Below are 26257 nucleotides of genomic sequence, written 5' to 3' on the forward strand. Positions count from 1 at the left end.
AGTGACTGCATGTGCAGGAAACAAAAGGTTTCCAAAACTCGTGAAGCCAAGGTGTAGGCAGAGCATATGGACAGGTCTACGGATCACCACCAAACAGAGGTGTGTTTGCAAAGAGGTGTGTTGAGGACAATGTACCTTCACTGAAGCAAAAAAGTGTGTACCCTTAGCACTTCTAAAGCTTGAAACCACAGTGAATTTTACAAATACAATATTTAAAGCGCTGTTCTACCATACATTTTCACCACTACTTCCAAGGAGACGAGGAAGGAAGTTAAAAAGTGGTAGTATTAAGTAACTTTTTTTACTGTAATTTATACCAAGCCCAGATATGCAAATGTGAAAACCAACACTGTGGCCTATTCAGATACCAGCAAGGCAGATCAGCTCTGGTCACAGAATGGGGGGAAATGAACACACACAGCTCGTATGGCTGGGTAACACGTGTTTATAATACTCCCTTTGTATTCCCACAGGGAGAAAGAGATACATGCTTTACACACTTTATCTGAAATACAAAATTTGTTTACTCTGCACCATTCTGGCAGATTTTAAGGAGTCTTTGTTCTTGTGGAGATCTTTTCACTCAGCATGAAATACAGGTGCTCACTGTCAAGCTGCTGCGGGAGCAAGCTCCTGAATGGAGCATTAGGCATTGCAATGAAGAGCCCATTATAAACCCTCATGTATTTTACCACAGGTTCCATGAGCAACTTGAAATACTGCTGGATTTGAGTATCCTTGGGGTGCCCCAGACATTACAGACTGATTTTGCAGCCACCCATCTCAAAAAATTTAACTGTAACCAAACCACCGTGTAATCGACAGCACTTACTGTCACATAGCAGTTGCCACATGATTACAGTGAGTCAAGTGACGTGGTATCCATTAATGCTGTATTTTCATTCTATTTTAGTAAGTAAAGCACACAGATAAAATGTCATGACCACTGCCAAGGTACCTCAAGGGGCCTTGTCTGCCAGGGCCTGTCCTGCGTCCCACCTCTCCAGCCAAGAGTAGGCAGTCATGGAGGCAGCAGGGCAGCCCAAGCCCTGGGCATCAGGCACCTCCTTGGGGCTGGGGACCGGACAGGGGCTGGGACATGGGCCAGCAGGTATGCCTGGCTTGGTGGGCCAGGCTGTGGGGGACTGGAGCCTGGCCATGCTGCAGCTTCACTGGGGCTGACATGGCGGCCTGGGCTGTGGGGAGGATGGCGGAGCCCCAGGAGCCCGGCAGGGACACTGGGGCTTGTTTGTGCACCCTGGACCCTGACAGGACTCGATGAGATCAGGACTGCCGCGTACCAAACCATGGGCACTACGGGTTCCTGTCGGCACCAGAGCGAACGGACGCAGGGTGAAAAGAAGGGAGCGTGCCTCGTCGCCAAGGTCCAGCCGAGCCCTGCTCGCCGCGCTGGCACTGAGGTAACCGCACGCAGGGCTTGTGGCAGGAAACAGGTTACCTGCCCTCGCACCCCACCACGGCCTGCCTCCCGCTCCTCCCTCAGCACGCAGCTCTGCTGCAACAGGGGAAGCAGGGCCTGGCTTCATCAATGTCAGCCAGCAACGAGTGCTCAAAGCCACGAGCAACGTCAGGGTACGGCACTAGCCCTGAATAAGATGCTCATCAAGAGATCACCAATTCCAACTAATAATTTGGGAGACCAATCTTTGCATGTTTGGAAATAAATGAACAAAAGGAGAGGACACCAAAAGGTACAGGCTATACCAGGATTTGCCTGTGTACATTCAGCTGGCAGCTTCATGGGGCCACCTTTTCTGTCTCCATGTTTCTCTCGCCACCTGAGAAGACCTTTACAAGTCGGGCACCTGTCTCTTTTGGGCTACAGCTGCTGAATGCATCCGGATGACAGGAGCTCCTCCCTCCATGAACCACACAAGAGCACTTGTGTGCTGTTCGGGAGCGAGCCGGTACAGGAGTTCACAGGTCCGCCTGATGTCATCGGACCAGTGGATCAAGTGAATGACCTCAGCCGCTGCATTGTGAGTAAGATGAGGCAGGAAATAGGTGTTAGCGAGGGCAGGGGTTACTCAAAGGAGAGGAAAATGAAAGCGTGGTGGAGAGGTTTTCCATAAATAAAGTGTTGACTATTAAGTAAAGATGTTTTTAACAATTTCTCAACTGGCAGCATGAGGTATCTGGGGAGTTCCGGGCTGGTTTTCTGTTTGTTTTGTGGGGTTGGTTTGTTTGTTTGCTTGTTTTTGGTGGGTTTTGGGTGGGTTTTTTTTTTTCTTTTATTAAATAAACCTACTGATCTTGAAATACTGCTCCTCTCCCATTGAAATAAGGAAAATATTTGAAGATCAGAGACACAGGTGCATGAATAGACTTTGATGTCTACACTGAGGGAGGCTTTTGAGAAACTGCTAAAGCACTCAACAGATGGCTTTATTAAAGACAGGCACGTCTAATGCTCTGTTTGTATCAGCATTTTATACCGTTTGGTTAAGCTCTCACTAAAGTACTTTATGCAGTTAAAATCCCAGTATGCACACACACATACAAAACCCCAACAACATCCCCGCAGCAGAATCAGGCATCTGGAAGAGTTGGTGACCACCATCACAAAATCTCTGTTCTGCCCATTTAAGTACAAATAGCAGTGGAAGCAAGTTAGGAAAAAGACTGGAGCACTGAAACCGTTTCCATTACCTGTCAAGTGGGCTGTTTTCATATACAATTCATTAAAAATGCTGCTTTTTGATTTTGATTCAGAATTCTTGCTGATCTTCTAAAGCAGAGCAAACTCCTTATAAAGGGGAGTATCTTCTACAAAGAAAGCATGTATCCCTCTTAAAATATTCTAACACCAATAACAATGGACATATTGTTAGATTTATACAATACCCACATTTCATTTCAGTGACTACCTATGCTGACAGATTCATCATCCACATGAATTAGTACTTTTGCCAGAAGCCGGCAGCTCAGCTGCGTCAGCTGACCTTACGTATAAAAAGAACACCCCAAAAAAAGCAGAATCCCCTACACTAAAAGGAATCCTTTTCATCCAAGGTCTTTCATGTATCAAACCAAGCACCGAATAAAAAGGACTGATTCAATTCTAATTTAGCATAAAACATTTCTGATTCAATGCCTAGAAACACAATGGTATAAATACACCCAGAACAGTCAAATTACTAGAATATAAACAATATGCCTTTTCTTTCAATGTGAACATTAAACTACACTTAGAATGTGAAGACTCTGCCATGTCATTTTATAAATACATTACAAATATCCATATGGCGCAATCTAGAGCTTCCATTAATTTTTCACCAAATGCCCACATGTGAAATGCCCTTAAACATATGTAACCTGAAACAAAATGACAGGCCAAATTCTACCAGACATCCTTGAATGCAACGTAGTTCTGATTCTGACCCTTCTCTTTAACTAAAAATACATCCCTTTGAATGCAGCCAAGCATTTATATACGCAGAGAAACACTGTGAGAAGACATCTAAAAAGACATGACTGTTCAAAAGCACAACAGAGAACAAGGCAAGATGCAAACTAGAGATGGGACAGAGGTCTTGGTACAAAAGCAGCTTTTCTGTAAGCAAGGCACATTATAAAATATACACACCACATTCTCCAAATGCAGCAAAAGATGTAACAACTATAACAGAGCAAAATGTCCAATCACCAAAGAGTTTTATCGTGTTACTGACTCATGCTATTGCTGTGACTTTTGTTAAAATACAGAGTTTTAGTAGGTGCAAGCAAGATTAATTGTAAAGGTACTTTAAACAACTTCTATATTGCTAAAATAATTCTTGTGTGGCAGCACATTGAGATGAGCACAAAGATGCTGGAAAGCAGTACAGATCTTGAAAAACTCCAGGCATGGATAAAGCATATTAGCAGCCTGTTTCAGGGAACAAAAGGCAACCATCCATAAAACCAGACATACTTTCAGAGGAAAAAACCTATGTTGAAACCATGGCCAAGTTTCAGCATATTGAAGGCATTTATAGTTTCACAGTCATTAATGGATTTTATTTTCAACACCCTTTTGAGACAGTTCCCCATCTGTAAAATGAGATACTCCCAAAGGCACACGCTAGACTAAATGACTTGCCAGAAAGTCATACAAGAAGTCTACAGTTAAACAAGAACTGAATTCTGGTCTCTGAAGGCCCAGACTGCCCACTGCACCATTTCTCCTATGTCTCAGTTAAGCTTCACTTGGTCAAGCGATACACATCCTGTCTTCCTGCAATATTGGAGACATCCAAGTACTTTAGAAAATAAAACCCAACAAAACACACAACTTTGATGGGTAAGTATCTAGGAGGCAATTTCCTCTCTTTTCCATTCACTTAATACTTATCAGTCAAAACAATACAAAACAAAAAAATTGCTTAAATATTTCTTTGCAGCATTTCCAAAGCATCCCAATTCTTGGGCAACTCTGGAGTAATGCAGAATTTAACAAAATTATGCAACAGATTGTGAAAATAGTTCAGCTTCTCCTCAAGTTTTGCTTTTTGCAAGCTTCTAAGCATTTTTCGGAAAAACTGAGTCCTAAGCTCATGCAGCACCTCACCATTTTCCTCCTCTTGCGTGTAGGATATAATTGCCATCCCCCTAAATATAAAACTCAGAATTCTCAAAATCTTAGGCTAAGATTTGCTAAGGGAACCACATACTCTCTTTAATCTCATAGGAATGAGGAAGATTAGAATATGTTATGCATATATTTGCATTGCACCAATGGTTCATATTTGAATATAGAATCATAGAATCATAGAATAGCTAGGCTTGGAAAGGACCTCAAGGTCTAGTTCCAACCTCCCTGCCATGGGCAGTGACACCTCACACTAAACCATCTCACCCAAGGCTTCATCCAACCTGGACTTGAACACTGCCAGGGATGGAGCATTCACAACCTCCCTGGGCAACTTATTCCATATGGAGAAAATTTTACATTCTTGACCACTGTACAGCCTGAATCGTTCTATCAACGTTTGGGAGTGGGTTTTTTCATCGTAGCTGATAGCATCAGCACAGAGATTTTGCATGCTCTATGGAGCAAACTAAGATGACAAACCACTACCTTCAGCGGCTTAGTGCCCCACTGCCGTTCTTCACTTGATTGTAACAGAGTCCATCAGACACCTACGCTCCAAGACAAGAACGTCACCTAAGATTAGGTGCACTATACTCATTTCAACACCAACTTGTCAAGAGAAATTTAAGGATAGTCACTGACATAAAACTCAGATCTGGAATAAACAATGACTAGACAAATGCTTCCTAACAGCATGAAGGTAGAGCAAGTGTTACACTGATGTTCCTTAGTCAGATACGATATGAAACAGGGCAAAACCCCATCAACCACAAAGCTGTTTAGAATTTTGGAAACAGTATAAACCTAAATGGACTGTGTAAGCCACAGAAACAGAAAGAATTAAGTCCTAAAACCTGCTTTGTACCTCTTGTTGTGATGTTCTAGGATTATCTGATATTTGGATAGCTTAAAGCATAAACCTCCAAGCACATGATTTGTCACCGCTGATGGTTATTTGAATCATGTAAAACTTGAGAGTCAGTATGTATTAACCCTTACTGAGTGCAGCATAACAGCAAGTTTCTCTTGGAACACGCTTCAGTGAAAGGAGGAGGGAAAGGACTGTATTTAAAGAGCTAAAGTCTGCAAAGGCTTGGGGTTACATCTGCTCTTTTGAGGGGCATTTACTTATCCGATTTTGATAAAATAACATTTTTAGGAAAATGCATAGGAAAGATCAGAACAGTTGCAATCCATTACAAAATGACTGGAGACAGGGTTTGTGCTGGTGTTTTGTTGTTTAACCACAAGATTTTTCTGCTTCAATTGAAATAGCTGATAGAGTACTTATTTTAACTTATTCAAGAGAAAACAAAACATCAATAGTGACACTTTTCAATATACTCAAAATGACTGCAGACCAAATTACTTAGAACTTTCAGAAGACCACCATTATTAGAATAGAAGCAAACTCTTGACCAAAGCAACAGCTGGAGGTAAGATTAAACTTGCACACTTACCCCAGCATTCACTCCCACATCTCTAGAAAGCTCACCCAAAACAGAGAGCTTTGCAATAGGCTCCATAAGGCCAGAAAAATAGCTGAGACAATTTTATTTAATAATATTATCTGAAAATCAACAGATTTCACATGTTGCATCATTATTCACATGAAGTAAACTTGACTTCTAAAAAAATTCCCCCCCAAAAAACATGTTGAAAAAACTTCCCTAGAATGTCTGTTTACCTCCATGATTTCCCCACCTCTTCCCCCCCAGTCTCTTGCTCTTCTGGCCGCAGAAAGCAGGTCCCTTTCAGAGCCAGTGCACTGTCACAAAGTTCACAAATCTGCCTTTCATTACGAATGTTACATACTTGATTATTATAATTACAGAGAAATGTAACACAGCTTGCCACATTGTAATTGACCACAATGATATACATGAAAGTTAAGAAATTTTGGCCATGGGGGATTCTATCATTTATTTACTCATACTCAGAAGTCAACAAAAAGACATCAAACATCTTGCACGACCTACAGAAAAGATCAAACACTTTCCAGTGCCAGACACATGCACAGACATAATACAGAACAGAAGCATCCAGCGAAAACTAAGATTCAGCTGAAATAACCACAGTATTCAGAAATCAATTCTAAAACAAGGATCTTTCCATTACTTAACACAGCATATACCAATATTCAGTTGTAATGTCCTGAATCAAATGTGATATGACTTGGATCTTCCACAATTTACTGTACCTAAGGACTCTCAGGCACCAATGGAGAAACATTCCTCAATGCATGGTGACACACAAATGCATGTGTGTTTGTGCACAAGCATGCACACATGCACACTCAGTAGTCACATACTCGTTTTGTGTATTACAAGGAAGAACAAGTTTCATGGACCACTGTACTGGGACTAGGGTGTGCACGGCTCATTTTCTGGTACAACCCAGAAAATTAACTTGGACAGAAGGCTATATCTACGTGCAACACAACAGTATAAATGGCTTGAAAAGCATCAAGTAGTGTGACTGCAGAAACAGCACTGCACAAAACCAAGTTTCAGGTTTGAAGGGAGGAAGATACTGTCTTCACTATCTTGAAAGATTGGAGTGGTGAGTGTATGTATAGCACAAGGTACTATTATCAAGGTACTTAAGAGTTACATGCCCAAACTGGTCAGGGTTTCTAAATTCCTAGAATCTGAATTCATGAGAGAGGGAAATAAATCAGTAAGAGAAATTTCTTAATGAGTGGGAAAAAAAAAGTCAATAACCTTAACAGATGAGGTTGCCTAGGCTCTCCATTCAGAGCATTCTGTCTCTGAACAGGTCAGAGGAGACTTGTTCCAGTATGAGTCTTTCAGACACATGTGCTTGTGCTGGTTTGTTAGTTTATTTAATTTATTAAATTATTAATTATTTATTAAATAATTTATTAAATTTATATTTCTAAATTATTTAGAAATATTATTTATTAAATATTTTATTATTAAATTATAAATTATTTAATTTATTTTATTTAGTTATTTTCATGATGTAAATGTCTTCTATTAGTACGTCTTGTGAAGGCAGGGGAATAAGGCAAAGTTATACAGTGCCATTTTCACAAAGAACCTACACAAGCCCAGCGATAATGTGAAGTACAATGCATGAGAGTTGGGTTTGGCTGCACATTGCTCAACTTCAAGAGAAAGTACAGTAAACCCACCTACAGAACAAAAGTCTGCATAAAGCCATTCACTTGAAACAGCTGCTAAATGTATTTCAAGAAAGAAAAGAAATAGTTCAGAGCACTTTCCCAAGCAGATGGTTATTTGATTTAAGAATAAAGGAACTGCATTGTGTGGTAAGAGCTGACCTGTAATTTCATCACAAGGCTTTTCAAAATGTAGTCTTTAATGCACTAGTGCAGGGGCACTCTCTAAACCATAGGGAAATATTTAGCTGTCAAAAAATATTTAAAACACAATTATTGTCTTGGGTTATGGACATTTTTAAATGTCATGCTACAAAAATGCAACCAGAAGGGAGGGAGTTACTTATATAGCTGGGAATAAAACACTGAATAAAGCATCAGGACTGCAAGCACATCATGGTTAGCTGACTGCTAAATGTCAGAAACTGATAAATGTAGCCAAATTATTTTACTACAGTACAATTTCATTAGGAACTCTTAATTAGGGACTGCAATGACAGGACAAGGGGTAACGGGTTCAAACTGAAACAGGGAAAGTTTACATCAGATATAAGGAAGAAGTTCTTTACTGTGAGGGTGGTGAGTCACTGGAATGGGTTGCCCAAGGAAGCTGTGAATGCTCCATCCCTGGCAGTGTTCAAGGCTAGGGTGGACAGGGCCTTGTGTGACATGGTTTAGTGTGAGGTGTCCCTGCCCATGGCAGGGGGTTGGAACTTGATGATCCTAAGGTCTTTTCCAACCTAACTATTCTATGATTCTATGAATTTTAGATAACTGCTTGTTCAAATGCCTAAGCCCAAGTCCTAGATGGTACATTTGTTTGGCCTCAGAAATCACCTGAATGCAGCGATTTAACCATACAGATATTTGGAGTGTCTCCTAATTTAACTAGCATTTCTCTGAGTGGCCATCTTTGCAACATGCTGGACAATCACCATGAAATAGGCATCTGCATAACAGTTAGTACATGGATAAGCAGAGGACCTTAGGATTGACTAGTACATTTCCGGGTGATATGCAACCATTTTGGCACACTGCATATACTTTTCCTTATTTCCTTAAGTAATTTCCGTATTTCCTTACTTCCCTTAAGTAAGACTGTGTGAAGTCTTACAGATTAAGATAGTAAAGCAACATGATCTGTTTCCTGTAAAGCATATGGTATTTTTCTTCCGTTTATGGTTGAAACACTCCCTTGTTTCCCTCTCCTCCTTCCAGGTGTACTCTGGGAAACTCAGAACTGTATACAATAGGAAATAGCCACACACCATTACTGCGCAAAGAATAAAGAAAATAGCTGTGCTGAGTTTTATACCTCAAATATCAAGGAGATTAACAGTTTTAAGATCCAAGACTGAGGTGGCATAAATTCAGATCCTTCCTAAGTGTGGTAAAATAATCTCTAAAGGCTAGGAAATGGTGATATTCACATTCCATGAAGTTGCCCTTCAGTTTTTTGACTGTTAGCCCTATTCTAGCTCTCTCTAAAAAAGAAAGATTCTGCAACTTGCCTATTAACCAACTGTATTTTAAGAACATCGTTGACAGCCTGGTTTTACTGCCTCAGAGGGAAGAAAATAAACATACCTTACACAAAACCTCAGCATGAACTAGACAGACTCTTTAGCAGTGACCCTTCTCACAAGAGATACACATTTAAGTCTTCCAAATACTACTGTGCAACACCTTGCAGTAACTTCTGAGAGAAGTCCTACTGGACTTAAAATCGTCAATCAGCCAGTTAGAAGAAAACAGCAGGGAACTGAACCCACTTTGGTTCAGTTCTAGTTCATGTTCAGTTGTAAGTAAAGCTGTGCTGGCTTTGTTCCAGTTAGCAACAAAACTCACATCAAGGTTTTGTTCCAGTTTAAAAAAGAAAAAATAACAACTACTGTTTATGGCTTCGTCTTCAGTTCTGCTCCCTGTGAAGAAAGGAGAAAAGCCTTTCTTATCTGAAAGTCAACCACATTAAATGCACTCTCCATTTGTAGTCACAGTAGAAATTAATCCTCTATTAGGAAGGAGACAGCTTGATTCAATATGCAGCAAATGGACAAACTGTACTTCAATGACTCGCTGAAACTTTTAAGTAGTTTGTAGATGTGTGACACCAGCATCAGCTGCAAGCCAGAGTTCACCAGCAGAGAGAAGAAAAGCTCTGATAGGTAAATTCTTACCCTTCTATTTTGCCAATTTGATTTATATATGAATGAGATTCCCTTCCCTCACACCACCTAACTAAAGTGGCTGAAAACTACAGAATATGCAATTAAGGTAGCACTGGATGTGTGCCCAGAAGCATCTTTGATCTCAGTAACTGTCTATGAGTTACTACTTTTGCCCAAATTTCTGGAAAACAAACAGCATCTGACTTCAGGAAACATCTCTAGAAGCTATGAAGGCTTACCTGAAAATTCACCCAAGCTGCTCCTCTTCCTGTCTAAACTCGTCTTTTAACACGACAAAATCTCTGATTTACTTTGCACTTTACTTTGGTATAGCCTTCGTGAAATTTTGGCTGATAACCTGTTGTCCTGCTGAACATCACTGAGTCACTACACATCGTGACTGACTTGAGTTTTTGTTTCAAGTCTCAACTCAGCACCCAAGGCCAAAGAACATCACAGCGTCAAACTCTTCACTACCCAGATGGCCAAGCTGCTCTGAGATGCCAAAGAGGAGCAGCTCCACGGACTGCTGCTACTACTACCAGGCAAGAAGCAAAACACACTACTTCAGGTAGGCAGAACTTAAGACAGCTGATGAAATAATATAATACATGGACCAAAATATATTCAATTAAGAGCCACGAGTGAACGATAAGAACAAGAACCTAGAGAAGAGCGACAATCACAGAACATGCAGAGATGAAAATTATATATATGGCTCAGATGTGGCACAAAGCTGTCACAAGCAAACAAAAAGAAGTAAAATAGTATTTCAAGAACAAAACTCTGCTAAAATTACTCTAAAAATGCTGTAATTATTTTTTTTAACAGAGCCATACTCTACATTTCTTTTAACCTTAAATCTTAGAATGCTTCTCATTACTATTTCAGCTCTCCTGCTGTACTGAAAGACCAGGGTTCTTTTCCTCTACCATAAAGGGCTAAGCTTTTTAAAGGTAATAAAGTTCAGAACAGTTTTAAAATCAAGACAGCAAAACCATCATAATTTAGGAAGTTTCATTATTCACCCAGGGAACTCCAAGCCTGTCATTTTAAAAAAGAAAATATCTCAGTTTAGATATCTTTGTAATTGCTCACTTTTAGTAACTTCAATGCAATTAAAAAAAAAGGTGTCTCCTACTTCCTCCTTCAGGTTCAGACATATTTTTGAGGAAAGAAACTTGAAATACAAGCAAAAAGGAATAGCCACTTACAGAGTTATGTAAATTTGGTTATAGAAAGGGGAGGAGATTGAAAAAATACCACAAAAATGTTTATTTCCCAGTTAAAAAAGAATAACTTTTCGGCAAGGGCCAAGAGGAAAGCATGAACACACAAGCTCCAAGAATTATAAACAACCTGGGTTATGAAGATGGAAGGAAAAAGCATGTTCTACACAAATATTCTCTATGTCCTTTCACATATGTATCTGTAACCTGAGCTGCTTTACAACAAACACTGCCAATAAGATAAACAAACATTGCATGATATACGAATCACAATAGTAAAATAGAATTGGCATCAAGTAGTTAAACAAAAGTATCCTTCCTGGAAATAGCTCTCCTCCTTACAGCCTGCCAAGAATTGAATCAATTCAGAGCCTTTGTTCAAGTTACACTAAAAGCTAAGTTTTGACAAAAACAGAATGAAGAAAATAACTTGCAAAGGTATCTTTGCTTAAAAAAACAAACATCAGCTTTCTAAATGTTTGTTCAGTTAAGAATGAAAGACTTAATTCTGCCTTCAAACTAGGTGACACACTCAACTGCCCGTAGTATTTACAGACGCTGGCTGCTGTGCAGATATATTAGTCCTTTTCTATCTTGAGCACACACACAGAGCACACACAGGATGAGGCTGTCTCTGCTTCCACTCCTGTAAGCCCCCTGATACCCCTTGTCCATCACACCTACAAGGGGTTTTAAATAAGGAGGTCTATAACTGACTGGGAACTGGATGCTATCTCAGCTCTCAGTCTGCTATCTAAACAGCAAGATCATTCTTGTTTCCCAAAGGAAAAGTTTATTTCTAAAATCTTCTATCAGATAAACATTTTGCCAGTAAATGTGGCAGTTTCAATCACATAAAATTATTTATATTAGATATGTTCAATAATTCAATCCCTGAAAAAAAGTAAATTCAAGAATAGTATCAAAACTTTTTAAGTTTTTGAATTTTATTTTATTCATTAAATACCCAGAATTGGCAGAAATTAACCCAAAAATTTAGCAGAAAATGTAGCCCCCAATGTCCTCTTATGTAGCCTTCTAAAAAATTGCCAGCATTTTTATTTCCAGAAGAAAACATCATTGGAACATCTCTCTTTGGTTCTATTTTTTCCCCCTTTAGAAAGTACTACAACAAGATCTTCAGATGCGATTTTAATACTGTTGGGTCGTTTGGGGATTTTTTTGCATACTTTCTGTCTTGCCCTCTGATATTTTATCCTCTGTTTAATTATCAGAATAGAAAGATTAATGAAGCTAATTCTATTAACAAACTAGCTATCCTGAGGACTACAATTATCTGTGATTCACTTGCACTTCCTCTGCAGCTTTAGCCATAACAAGCCCAAAGCAACTCCAAGACTATTCAGATGGCAACCACAAAACACTTTGTTAAAAGAAAAACTAAACAAAGAACTGGTATAGTCCATGCTACCCATATTTAAATGTAAAAAGGTAAACCATGTAAAATAAAATTGAGTAGCTTGATACGTGCTGCCAGGCAACCTACATTCCATGAAACAGAGAGACTACAACGTAACATCTTGAACACAGAGATTACAGAAAAGGAAATGGCAAAAATAGCCACTACTATTATTACTGTTCCTGAAAAGTTAGACAGCAGAGGCCACCAGCCAGGAGTGGCACACCAGGAATAGCTACATCTTCAAAACTCCCTAAGAACAAACACATTCTAAGGTATGCCGTACTACCTCAGCATTTACTTCCATTTACTGCAGTGCTTTAACCAGAATTGCATGTGGAGTTCTCACATATTAGATATGAGTTCGACATGAAAGATGTTGGGTAAAGCTTTTAAAATCTCACTCTTTCAGACATCCGTGCAAGTTTTCCGGTATTTCCTGGATTTAAGGGGGGAAAAAAAAAGAAAAAAAGAAAATCAACACAAAGTTCCTCCCTGACACTTTGTCTGCCTTGTATTGTAGTGCTTTGGTTGTTCCTTTTTTAGTCCATGATGGAACAGGAAGTGCAGAGTCATTTACACATGCATTCAGATTTTGTTCTTTGAGAAAATTGATTATAATTCAAACTTTATTTATTTTTTATATTCTTTTAAATACAAGAGTATTCAGTTTTGGGTAATTGATTTGGAAAACCTTAGCTTACATTTTATGCAGCCAAATAGTCAGGGTCCTGGAGCCAGACTCAAGATAACTGAAGAATTCTTGTTCGTTTAGATCTTAAAATTTAGATGTGCAAGAACCATCCAGTTCTGGTAATGGAAGGCACTGCATGCTGCCTACTCTGTTCTGTCAAGCCAAGTAAGTAGAGCAAAGCTAACGCCTGTCTTCCATGTAACAGTCTTTTCTGGAAATTAAATTGTAGGTATTACGAATCTACTATATCACTCGCTAACCGGTTTCATTAGTTTATCACTTTTAATGGGAAAAGAAATATCTGCTTTGCTGTTCATTTTAATCTATTTGGCCAGCCCTCAGTTCTTGTTTTACCCTTCTCAGATTGAGAAGCCCGTTTATTTTTTTACATACCCAAATTAAGTAACCTCCCATTGTTCCTTTTATTTAAAGCAAAGCAGTGAGCTCAGAGTTTCTCCCTATAAAGAATCTTCTCCAAAGTTAGACTGCTTTCAGAAATCCTACTGTGAGCTCTGCTATTGACCTGCTGGGTTACCCTGGGCAATAAACTTCATTCACCCTCCATGTGCCTATTTCACCTCCTATAATTAGTCCTATTTAGAGTTCAAATTCTAAACAGTTCAGGCTCTCCTTAACACATTACTGCAATCAGAGCCTGATCTCTTTACCATTATCTACACTGGAGTTTTGGGGTTCTAGGCATGGTGCCACATTAATAGTTTTATTTTAACTGCAAAATTGACTAGGAGTAATCAATCATTATTGTAGCCTACTGATAATCCTGCACATACTTCTGCTATGGTGCGCCTCTTTACAAAAAGCAAGGAACCTTACTACCCAATTTACGCAAGATCTCCATTTGGGTTTTACAGCATGAAGCGTTGCAATTCTAATTCCACACAGAGAAGGCAGAGGTAGGTCTTGCAGCAGATCTACCTGGCCTTCAGTACACGTTTTGACTTCATTTCCAACCAGTTTTTAAAATGCTGACCACCCATAATCCTCCTATGTGCAGCCTACAGAAGAAGGAGGAATAATTTCACACCTGGGGGAAGTGCCATGAAAAATCTGTCATCTGTAAGGAGCGTGGAGGCAGGCAGGACAGGCTTCTTCAGGAATGCAGCTAAGTTTTGGGTTCTCTTTGTCCTCATTCCTCCATCTCTGGTTGGCCTACAATTTCCTTAAGTGCTATCCCACACAACTTGCAGAAATCTCTGCCTTGGACAGCCCTATCAAAACCTCATCCTATCAAAGTTCGTATCAAAACTCTCTCTCCTGTCATACCCCAAACAAATTATCATAAAAGGTGATCAGAAATGGGAACTATGTATTTCAATTTTTCACTAAGAGTGTAAAAAAAACAGTTCCAAAAGATCTTCCTGACCAGCGTAACAGCAATAGTCCCTTTACTCCAGAGACTTCAAGGACAGAAGAGGAAGAAAAGTTACCTTGGTACTGTAGAAGAAAAGTTCTGAGTGTGTGGGTTTGGTGTTTTCTTTGTTTGGGATTAGTTTTGTTTTAATTGTCCATGTCCATCCCTCTCCTCATAGACGCAGTAGTTTTTCCTTACTGGTAATAAAGATGAAAATGATTCATGCACAAGTATGACCTTGGTAGCTGCCCAGGCAACCCCCCTTTAAGTAAGGCTCTCTGGGGAATCCTATAGATCTCCACAATGTCTGTGTAATACTGCAGAGTGAGAGTTCTGGATTGTTTCCATTTCTAATTCTCTGACCCTATCCAATCTGTTGCTTGTGGCTCTGTCAGATATGTTGCATTTTAACTTTTCCCAGGAGCCTACACAGTTTCTCTTTTGGGTTGTTTCAGATTTCATTCTGTGCAAAGCAGCTACCTTTAAAAGTGCTTTCAACTTATCTCCTTACAAAATCATTCCCCCCATCAAGGCAAGAGGCTCCCTCTCTAAAAATTAAACATACATATAAGTGTGCATGCTGCTAAAGTTGCTAACTATTGAAGATAAAGATGCAGTGGGATCCAGTAAAGACAAGAGAATAAAAAACATTAGCATTCTCGAACAGGAATTTGTATTGAGCCATGGAGATTTGACTATTTCTGGGTAATTCGGTCATTTTTCTTAAACTGTTATAAAAAATTAAAAAATAATTAAAAACAAAATAGATGGAATTTTGTGTCCAGTATTGAAATAATGCAATTTAGGATAATTTTCCATATACCTGAAGAAGTGCTGGAAAAAAACAACCCATGCAATTACTGGTTTACTGTTAAAATTTCTTTAAGATTGTTGGTTAACCTAATCTATATTTTTCCCCCAAACCTAATGAAACCCAAGTTAAGCCTGAACCCTGACCTTCAATTTCTTCCCATTTTCTTTTTGGATCATTTTAAAAGAAAATCAGTGGGGTTAAATACCATGAACAATCCCAACAATAAACCTGAAACACTGCCAGGTATATTTGAAGGACTCCGATTAAATTTCTTCCACTTCATGACAAAACTGAACACTCTCTGCCTAATCCAGCAATGAGAAGAACTGTTACTCCTCCAACAGACAGGATCCTACAAGCATCTAAGTGACATCTATATGTCAGGTACAGCCTGAAACACCCTACAAGTGAGTAGAAGGTACAATCTGGCAGCCTCACTGGGCTTTCCTGCTACTCTTCACCCCCTGCATCCTTTCCTCATCCTCAAATTTTAGCCTTTTATTTAATGTAGGCAATGACAGCTTTTCTGACTGCTACCACAGATCTACCACAAAGTAAGAGAACTTAATACTTCACGTTGCTCTCATTGCTTGAACAGTATCAAAGGAAGGAACTGGACCCCTCCGACTCAGCAAAGTCCTGACTAGCTTACCTGAATTTATTTTATTAGCATTTAAATGAGATGAGGTTCCCATCCTCCCTTCAACTTTTGTTATAAAAGGTGTACAGTAAAAAATGCAAGCAGCAGCGGCAAACATGCTAACATTAAAAACGATGGCGAGAGAGAGACGAGCTCTCCCACTTCATAGGCATGCTGCACACATCTCAAGCTCTAACAGGTATTTTGGCAAGAAAAAGCAATAGTGGAATAAAACACAATACTCACAAAATATAAGTTAGCATTATTTTGAGACCTGGCATTTTGTTTATACAACCAACACTTGTCAAGGATTTTTTTTCAGGTACAAAATTAAATAACAACGGATGAATCAATATTTCATTCAGGATTATTTTCCTAACACGTGGCTTTGATTTTATAACCATGAACCAATGCACATTTTTAACACATGAAGAGATACCGGTTACATGACTGAAACTGAAGGTAATTCTGCGCTTTCACAAAACAGCAGCTCAGTCTGGGAACCACAGTCCAATTAACTTATATTAGAGCAACAACTACTTCAAGTATCTCCTACTTCGACACCTATTTTATTGCAGATTTTTCTAGGCATTTAAGCAGTTGTTTGAAATGATATTTTTATACCAAAAGATTTCAGTAGCTATGGATAAAATCTCTTACATTTAATTATTACTATGTGCTTGGAATTTTCTACAGAATTACCAAATATCGAGCTTTATGAGAGCTGTAAATCACTTATTTCTGCACCACGTAGTGTTTTGTTTACAAAGTCACCAAAAACGGTAACACAATATATACAAAATTATGGCTTGCTCCTCAGATGGCTAAGCAAGCAAAGCACACATTAAACCAAACTTTATGCTTGTATTCTCAACCATTTACCCTCCTTTTATGTCCTTACTTCTTACATAAATCAGGACAATTAATGAGTTTACACTGCAAAATTTTCTATACAGAACCAAGTTTAATGGCAGCGCAAGAGCTTTTGTGAAGGGTCATGCATTGAAACACTGCTAGCTTATGGCAGCTTTGCCCTCCGCACCAAATTTAGATGACTGCGAACCAGCATCAATGAAGAGAAACTGAGAAGCACTGAAAGATTCACTCTGGAGGCAGCAGGTCCTTTCAGAGAGCTTTGAGACAATAGTGGAGGGTGAAACTGAAAGCAGCTTTTGGAGTACATGACAGCAGCAGTGGGTTTACTTGGCTGCAGTCTGGAAGCGATGACTGAATCAATCCTTAGACATAAACCAGCTGAACTCCAAAGATATCCCAAAGATAACGAGCTGCCCCAAACCCACCCAACTGCCAGACCTCCTACTGACTTTTGTTTCTCTCCTCTAAATCACATCATGCTCATGACCACCTCTACTGCTAGACAAGTGCTCCACTAAAAGAGATGCAGTGGGGGATAACGAAATAAAGCCTGACATACTCCAGAAAAGGACGTTTGGTCTCTTTGAGAAATCAAACACATATAACAGCAAAACCATCTAGTTATCCATCTCAGTTACTCTCCTAGAAAATATTTGGTACTGCAGTCAGTAATGGTGATGATCACGTCCACACTTTTCTTCTGCCTTTTTCTATTATTTGTGGTGCAGTGACTTTACTAAGTGTCACTAAATGGATGACACAAAAATAAACATGCCCATACGATGATAGTCCCTCAAGTATATTACAAACCACATGCAGCCGTCTCTGGAAAGCAGCATCAGAAGAACAGAGAGTAGGTTTCAAAAGAGATGAACTTCAATAAGAATGCTGAATGAAGTCCTATTTTAAGCTCCACTATGGAATCTTTAATATTATTCCAATAGTGCTAGGCTCAGATCTGTCAGGAAAAAAAATCCCTTTCCTTTTAAATTTTATTAAGGTTATCAAACTCAAAAAGGAAGGTCTCACTGGTCCTGTATTTGAATGTAGCGTTCCAAACCTAAGGTTTAATTAATTCTCTTACTCATTCTATAGATGTATGTATCATACAAATGCTAATAATAAATACCTTGAAACTAAAAATGAATTACATACTAAGATAAATTTTGTAGAGCAGATTAAAAGTAGGAATTCATACTTGCTACTGGAAGAAAGCAAGACACTGAGCAGAGATGTAAGCTGCAGTTTATACATACTGTATAACACACACATCCCCCCACAGTCCACAAATCTCTGTCTGAAAAATTAACCCAGTTTTAGTTTATGGAGATTAATCCAGATATAGCACACATCATACTTAAAAAATGGTGTATACAAACATGATTTTTTTTTCACTCCTCAAAGTTAGACAAATATAAATAAAACTCCCACATAGAATAATCTTCAGAAATCATTTTCGGTGTGGAAAAATGCTACTACTCTATGGGAGGGTAAGGACTGAAAAAGGGGAAAGCAACCATTCAAAATTATGTGCAGCAGTATTACTTGTCTTCCCCATTAATTTTAGTTTTGTTCCCTTCTTGGAAATGCTTGTATACAGGGTAAAATAATTAATCCCTAACTTTTATATTCACAAGAAAGAGCTGTGCACACTGAATCACAAACTGCAGCAGAGTATTAGTAAATCGGTATCATCTAGGACCCTGGGTGTGCCTGGAGATGTTCAGAGACCACCAAGAGCATCCAGCACTGTAGTTCCTACTGAACAGATGAGCATTCAGTCTTATGATGTCTTTGCAGACTGCATTCAGAAAGGACTTCTCATGAAGTTGTATTATTCTCGTAACACAAGTGCAAATTCATGGAGGACAGAGGAAGAGCAGATGAAATAAGTAACACAGATGAAACACTAACCCCTACAACTTCAAAGGGCAGAGGAATATGGAACACCATGCGCAAGCCAAGCTCCTATTCCCAATACATTAAAGTCCTGAATCCAAGAGGCCTACAGAGATTTTTCTTTCCTTCTCTGCAACTTCAGCTATGTCACACTTGCGGTGTTTTGCAGTCACATGATTCCTATGCAATCTACCTGACACTTATAAGCTGTTGTGATCTCTAAGTACTATTATAAAGTCATTCTAAATGTTGCACTCTAAGCAAATGAAAACATTACATCCATTAAGCCTCTCTTAAGAGAGTTCAGTCGATGTACCTACTAAAAACACATCAGAAAAGAATTAAGATGCAAATCTGCCTGATCCTCGTTTGGCAGAAGAATGACTAGTAAGTTGGCACTGTGGCCTCTATGCCTACTGCATTCCTTTGTTTCCACAGTTTCAGATAAGCAAATAATTTTGCACTGCTGTGTTGCAAGCCAGAAGTCTCAAGGATGATTTCAAGAATTGTTTTATATTATTACTGAAGAAACGTAAGACTTGAAAAAGAAATAAATAACATGAAGAAACGCTTGCCTTCCCTCAGGAGAAAGCTGTTGTGGAGTCTCCCGTTACATGAAAATAACACTCTGCAGACTTTTATAGGACCTTTATGATTTGATCCTTTCTACACAAAACTGGTTATATTTCCTGGCCCACCAAACTAGAGCCTGGTATACACGAAGTCTTTGATTTATACACCTGGAGCTGAGAATGTTCCCTTTACAAGAAGCCTGGTTTCCCCTAGGTTGCATGTTCTTTCTTGATGAATTGCCAAGGAATTACCTACTGCTTTGGAGAACATCTGTTACTGTTCCATCTCTCAGAGTTGCACACACATCCATTTCTAGTTGCCACGTACATAAAAAGTTTACAAACTTCTCTGTTCAGAGCATGTGTTAGAAAGAATAAAGAAAAGGAAATCTTCCCAATTTTATAATCATGATTTGTCTTTGATATTGCTATAAGCTGTCTACAACAGAGAGAAAGAACAAAATTACTTCTGAAACTATATGGGGAATAAAAAAGTAATCTGATAGCGACACATATGAAACAGCATTCATTTGGGCATACAATGATCTCAGAGGGTCTTACATCACATATTAATTAATCTGAACTCGAGAGCAAATTCAGCTGCTGAATTAGTTCCTGCTGCTTCCACACCAACAGAGCAATTCAGTGTTTTGCTGTTACGGTCCCAGGTTAAGCATGAATTTAAAAAGAGAAAAAAAGTAGACTTTATAAACAAAGACTTTACAAAGGCAAGAGGTTGACTTTGCAAAGAAAAGACTTCTTTATAAAGAAATAAACTCAAGTTATCTAAGCAACAAAGTGTTTTAAACATTTGACATGCTCCTTTGTCTCAGACTTACTGACTAATCCCTCTCAATGCTATTTTAAAAGTAAACAAATGACTGAACTGTAACTTCTTTTGCCCATAGTATACAACAGCAAATGATGTCTTTACCACCTATACGAGCCAGCCTAAAAATCCCAAATTGTTCAAACAAATTTATGCTGTTTCCAGTAAAAATAAAAGCAAAGTAGTGATTAGAAAAGGCGCGTTACACAGTTCAAGCAAGCAACAAAAACCTCCCTCAAACTACCACCTCTCCCCCTAGAACACAGATGCTCATCTGGGATTTGACACTAGTTGACGGGGCAGTGAGGCAGGACATTTCAGGAAGATTGCTAGGAGTGACAAAAGCTCCAAGACACACATATCAGCCACCAGAAAAGACCCAAGCTTCTTTTAAGACCATATCTAACATACTATTCATGTAGACTACTAGCTTGGACAAAGAAAAATACAAACATTGCAATTCATAAGCACCTATCTACCTATTTGGATGACTTTCACTTGAAATTACCTGAGCCTACGTTTTCAAAACATACCTTCAGGATTCAAGTGCTCAAATCCTCCTGCGTTGTGCCTGCAAATCTTCAACACACTGCTGAAGAAAAATCAACCCAAAACAGCACCAAGTACCTGGGCCAGGAATACTGACCTCCTCGTAAACTGAATCAGATGCTTGCAGCACCAACTCCAGCTCTGCTGCCAAACAGCAACTTCAGGTCAGTAGAACAGCTCCAGCAAAATGTTACAAGATAATGCAAGGCACTCAACAAGAGAAATGAATTATTATTTCTGCAGCAGTAATGTTTAAGGGTGCCTGTGAGAACTTCTAGCCCATGCAGCAGCTCCAAGATGAAACACCCACCTCCTATTTTGGGCAACTTCAAGGAATAACAATCTGGGGTTTGTCATTTCAAGTAAACATTTTTGTTCCTTTCCTTGGACACCACTCACAGGTTTCTGCTGCTTCATCTCCTTAGGTTCTGAGCATAAAGATTTATTAATTCCCACTAACAAATTAGAGGAATTTGATTTTAGACACAGTGTGAGAAAACAAACAGGAAACCTGGGAGAGAGAAAATCTGTAAAACATGTACTTTATCTTAAAAAGAAATAGGAGAAATTGATACACTCTTAACCAGAAAACTGAAAGGTACCTGAACCAGCACACAAAATACAGGATTTTTCCCCTGTTCTCTTTTGAAGACCGATTTTGTAGCATTCTAAACTGCAAGTCAATTTTACTACTTACATACTTAATGTACACTGGTTTTATCCATTGTACTGCTTCATCATCCAAACTAGCCTTTTAAAACTGTAATATTAAACTGCTGTCTTTTCAGCTGGGGAAAGCTTATAATGTTATATTCAGTAACACTTTAAAACTTGCTCTCAGATGTTCCTGAACTGAATGAAAGCTGGTACCAGCACAGATGACAGCAGAAACACTGGGAACAGACATATGTGCATGGGAGAGCACACAAAGAAAACATTCCCCTGTAACTTCACAGACCCTTCATACCACCTGGGGTGTGAGCGTGCATGCATGTACACATGTGCACACACAGACAGCATGCTGAGGAACTCTCCTCCCCCTGCTCTCATTCAGAACATTGGATTTTCTAATGGCAAGAACAGTTTCTTCACTAAGAACCTCTCTGCCACAGCAGAGCTCGCACCCAGCCTCATTCTCCGTTACACTGGGAGAATGAGGTGTAATTTCAGGCAAACTAGAACAAAGCACATATTTAAACCAGTGCGAACTGAGCTGAAATTGGCATGAATTAACAGCACACAAATGTAGGAACAGACATGTATGCCAGATCTTGTACACTCACCAGGCCTCCTCATCCATGAGCCACCACTAGTAAGCACGCTGTCCTTCCTTATTCAGCTCTAAAACCTCGAGGCACCCCAACTTTTAGCAGAATCACAAAGCATTTCTTCCATCTTTATCTCTCAAGTAAGTACAGCAGTATTCCTGACCCTACTGAGGCAGTTTCCTTAAGATTTCCTGCTTGAAAACCATACATATGCAGTATGCAAACTATATGTGCCCGCCAGAAGAATAACTGCCCACATTTACTTGATTTTATGACTCAATATTAACATGAGCCATTTGACAAAAGGCCTTGTTACGTGACTAACCAAAAAAGCTGTTCCAGTTTGCTTTGTGCCCAAATATCAAAATCCAGAGCACTGTAATTTAAAAATCTTGATTAAAGTTACTTTTCCACCAAAGTTTGGTACTAATCTGTGGAACAACAGCTACGAGGAGATTAAAAACTCAATTGATGTTATCAACAGAACAGTAATTGATAAAAACGTGCTCTACTATTAGTTTCTAAATCCTAATCTATCAAGATGTTTCAGGACAAAGAATATTTGGAGTATTTGATCCAAGATACTAATCAAAGAGATGAACAATGATACAATCTTTTCCCAATGTGATGCTCCGATATCCAGCATAATTTCCAAGAGCCTTATTTTCATTTACCAGGCAATCTTTGCACCCCAGCAGCTTTGTGCTATGTCCTTCATCCTTTCAACCACGTGGGTCTTCAATGGAGGGTTTTCCCTGCTTTATTGGATGACAAAGGGTTAAAAGAGGTTTCAACAGCAGTTGGCTGATTTCGTGATGTTCTCCAGCAGCCTGAACAAACAGGAAGCCCGGAAATGAGTGATAATTGTTAAATAAGAGCTCTTAAAACACCTGCTTAGCTCTAGCTGCTAACTATTAAACCATTACAGCGAGTTAAAAACAAAATCCCCCAGGGAGATTTCCACCTGCTTTCCCCATCTCTTTTCTTAATTTATACAATGAGATATTCAGAAACACCCAGTGGATCTGAAAGCACAACCCCCTCCAAAAGCAAGCTGGTGTGCTGGAACATCCTCTCAAAGCAATAAGGGCTCTCGCATCCCTTTGCTTTCCAGAACAAGCACACATTTTAAGTCAATGTGGTGTCTTAAGTTTCCACCCAAAGGTTTTTCCAAGCATGACTGTCTGTACTCCTCTTATGGACAGAATCTGTATGGCTGGCCATTCATCCTACACAGCAAGGAAGCAGTTTTGCAGGAGTAGGCCATTTTGTAAGGCAATTAGGAGAGAAGGAAAAGATTTCCAGGTCCAAGCTGGAAAGGCGTGGACCTTCCCTGCCATTAAACTCAGTGGAAAGGCTTTCAGCATTGTTAAGGTCAGGAATACTGGTAGAATCACAGTTCTTGAGCTTTTTTAACCACATAAGATTTAAAAAAAAAAAAAAAAAAAGAAAAGAAAAAGAAAAAAAGACACAAAACCCTATAAAAATCCTACACAGAAAAAAAGCAGCCATTAGTAAAGTATGGTTGCTTTGGAGACGTTTACAGGAGTACAAGCATCAAACACAAATCATAGCCATTTGGACTAGTGCCATGAGTATTACCTCTAACTGTCCTCTTTCTAGGGCAGTGCTTTTTCTGGAAGGGTTATTGATGACCACAGAAAACTGTCTTGCCTTTCATACAAGCACTTTCTATTCCATTAAATCCATTACTCTTGAAAGAGAAGATAAATTCTTTACAATTTACATGTCTGTATACATCTTGTTTCCTTAAATGAAATTAACAAGCCAGTTCTGATGATTAAGAAGAAAATTCTGCCTCCAAATTCCAAAGAAAAATAGATAAATAAATAGGAAGCTCTCAGTTGAAATTTAATTTCCTTTCTTCTCAACAAACAAGCACAAGTTACAGAAAGATTAAATGCAACAAAAAGCAGCAGATGATTTAAAAAATGTGAGTACCTCATGGGACTTGATCTTAAGGAGCTTGTGCTTCTAAGTCACCTTGGTAACTAGAAGAGTTCGAATCTCTATCCATGGCCACTTGCTATGAAGATTCATTATTTACATTTCTGGTTTAAAGTCGCATGCCTGTCATTTTCTAAAACCTTATCAGCTGATAACTTTTCGATAACCCATATTCAATATTAACTGAATGGTCATATTACATTTTCATAATTCAATACCTGATTTAACAGTTGGATTTTAAAGCAGATGTGTGTTTGAAAAAGAGAATCAGGCGTTACCACAGCAGCTTGGAAACAGTTTATTAAGCATGTGTGCTTAATAAATTAGTTAGCCTAATAAGTTAGCCTAAACAGAACTTAAACTACAGCTCCCATCCTGTTGGCCCTTTCCAAGCTCAACATGAGACCAACACATCCAAGAAGAGTCACCCTTCTCAGAAACTGAAAAACTGAAACCATTTTTGGTTTTAATTTCATACGTTTCGCCCCACACAGGGCAAACAAAAAGCCACAACTAAAATTTCAAGTTTATATGAAGAGCTCTAATCTACAAACACAGAACAGTATAAAGGTCATAAATTGATTACTAACTGCTTAGTTTCTTTAATAAAATGGGGTTTATTTTAGAAGGGATTAAAGTAATGCTCTTCCTCTGCAGGATACTGCCCAACAACTTTCTCACCTTCTACCTCAGGACAGGAAGCTCTTTGGGACTCACGTTGTGCCCCAGATATTGAGGCTTTGACTTCACACAGCATCTGCAGGCCCTACTTCACAATTCTGCAAGGCAAGTGCTGCTGGTAATGGCCTCTGGCTTTTGCAACAGCAGCGGGTGGCTTTGGGTAGAGGTAGCTGCCCTGCTAGCCACAGAAACCCAGCCACGGCATGGGAGCACTCCGACATTTGGCACTTACCCTTGAGGTGCAAGCCCTGCACTGTGCAGGAAGCACAAACACCTCTCCTTCCCCTCCACCACCCCTCTATCCCCTCACCTACCGAGCAGGGGTCCCCAGCAGCAACTTAGTGTGACCACAGCTGGTGCTTTGCAGGAGGCTGGAAGCCCACTGCTGACTGCGGAACTGTGGCTGCAAGCGGCAAACGCAGGGTTGCACAGCCTAAGCCTACTACAAGGGACTAGATCAAGAGCTAAATGGGATACAAGGAACTGGCTTTACACCATGAAGGACAGAAGCATTGACGGAACCCATCAAGTTCCCATGCCAGCTCCCACAAGCACTGACTTTGCAATAGCCTAACCTTCAGACAGGTGAGATAGTTGGCAGGTAGGGACCTGCATTTCACAGTTAACGTTTCTTCCTTCAAAAACCTTTCTTTGGCCAACCAAAGGTCATTGCCACACAACATAAAGATAGAACTGCAAACTAGACTTTTAACTACTTCAACCTAGCTTGTACATCTCTCTGCCCACAATCCTTGCAACCAACCAAGCCAAGCCTCTCTCTGCTTATGGTTTATGTACTCCAGCCACTGAGAATGAAGTGCAGGCTGCCAATTAGCCTTGTTAACACCACCTCCCCCCAGAAGCTCCCACTGCTCCATCAAGCCATATTGTTGGATTGTTGGCAGCAGCTGCGGGACTTTTGGCAGTTGGTCAAGGAGTTAGTTCCCCACCTCCTAAGTGCTGTATGGGGCTGACCATCAGTAAGAAATGCTAATGTAGGAAACTTGGACAAAACCCACCAACATCAGAATCCCCACAAGAAAGCCTGGAAAATCTTCTTGAAAGCCTGAGCAGCCACACAAGCAAGGCTGGAACAGATAAAGAATGCTCCTTAATTAAAACTGGCTGACACTTCTATAACATTATCTGATGTTCTCTACTCTTTTCTGCGTTCTCTCAGAGTTACATGTGGTAAATCAATCATGACAAACACAAATATCCGTACTTTCTTTTATCCACAGCAACTGACGTATTTATATAGATTTGATGCTTCACAGCCACTGCAATATGTCTAAGTTTTGCTGTTCCAATAAAACATTCCCTGGCTTATTATGTAGCAATAACATTTTTTCAACCCAATTTTCATTTCACTGAAGATGTGCCCAGAGAAGGACAAACAGCTTTTAAAACTGCTACAATCCCGGCTTTTTCAATCATTCCCAATGATTCCTGCTCATGTAAGGCCACACAAACCCCCTGAAAATGTAACACCCAAACCACTCTAAAGCACAAAAGGAGTGGACAGCAAACCTGTGTCTG

The 26257-nt window shown here is 39.5% G+C and overlaps 1 protein-coding gene across 1 annotated transcript in view; it reads right to left on the minus strand.

Annotated features, from left to right (window-relative positions):
• Positions 1–26257, minus strand: part of PRKCE (protein kinase C epsilon) — a 290692-nt gene that overhangs the window by 188179 nt on the left and 76256 nt on the right. The window lies entirely within an intron of this gene.

This window comes from Lathamus discolor, chromosome 5, assembly GCF_037157495.1.
Source record: "Lathamus discolor isolate bLatDis1 chromosome 5, bLatDis1.hap1, whole genome shotgun sequence".
Lineage (NCBI taxonomy): Eukaryota > Metazoa > Chordata > Aves > Psittaciformes > Psittacidae > Lathamus > Lathamus discolor.